Source organism: Penaeus monodon, chromosome 29 (assembly GCF_015228065.2).
Source record: "Penaeus monodon isolate SGIC_2016 chromosome 29, NSTDA_Pmon_1, whole genome shotgun sequence".
Classification (NCBI taxonomy): domain Eukaryota; kingdom Metazoa; phylum Arthropoda; class Malacostraca; order Decapoda; family Penaeidae; genus Penaeus; species Penaeus monodon.
Window position 1 is genome coordinate 32,653,056 of NC_051414.1, and position 475 is coordinate 32,653,530.

A 475-nucleotide genomic window follows, 5' to 3' on the forward strand; every position below is an offset into this window, starting at 1 on the left:
GCTGATAGGAAGGGGGAGGGGAGTGTCCACCCGTGTGTTATGTGACAGGAGGAATGAGATTCTTATATAAAACTCGCAAGGAAAGATAGCATCGCCAACACGACACACGCTGTCTCTCGGGATTTAATTGTTTAAGGGGAAGCCAAGTTGATATATAATTTTTTTTCTTTCTTTTTCTTTTTCTCTCTCTCTTTCTGCTGGCTTTTCGCTCTTCCTTTTTATACTTCCCTTTTATCTTCTTGTTTCTCTCTTACTGTTGTTTCTTCGCTCCTCCTTTATTTATATAATTCCTTTTCGTTCTTTTTTTTTTTTGTTTCTCTCTTTCTCTCTGTTGAATTTTCGCTATTCATTTGTTTATATATTTCTTTTTACCTTTTATTTTATTTTTCTTTCTGTTCACTTTTCGTTCTTTCTTTATCAATATATTTTCTTTTTTCTTCCATTCTTTCTTATTGTTGACTTTTCGTTCTTTCTT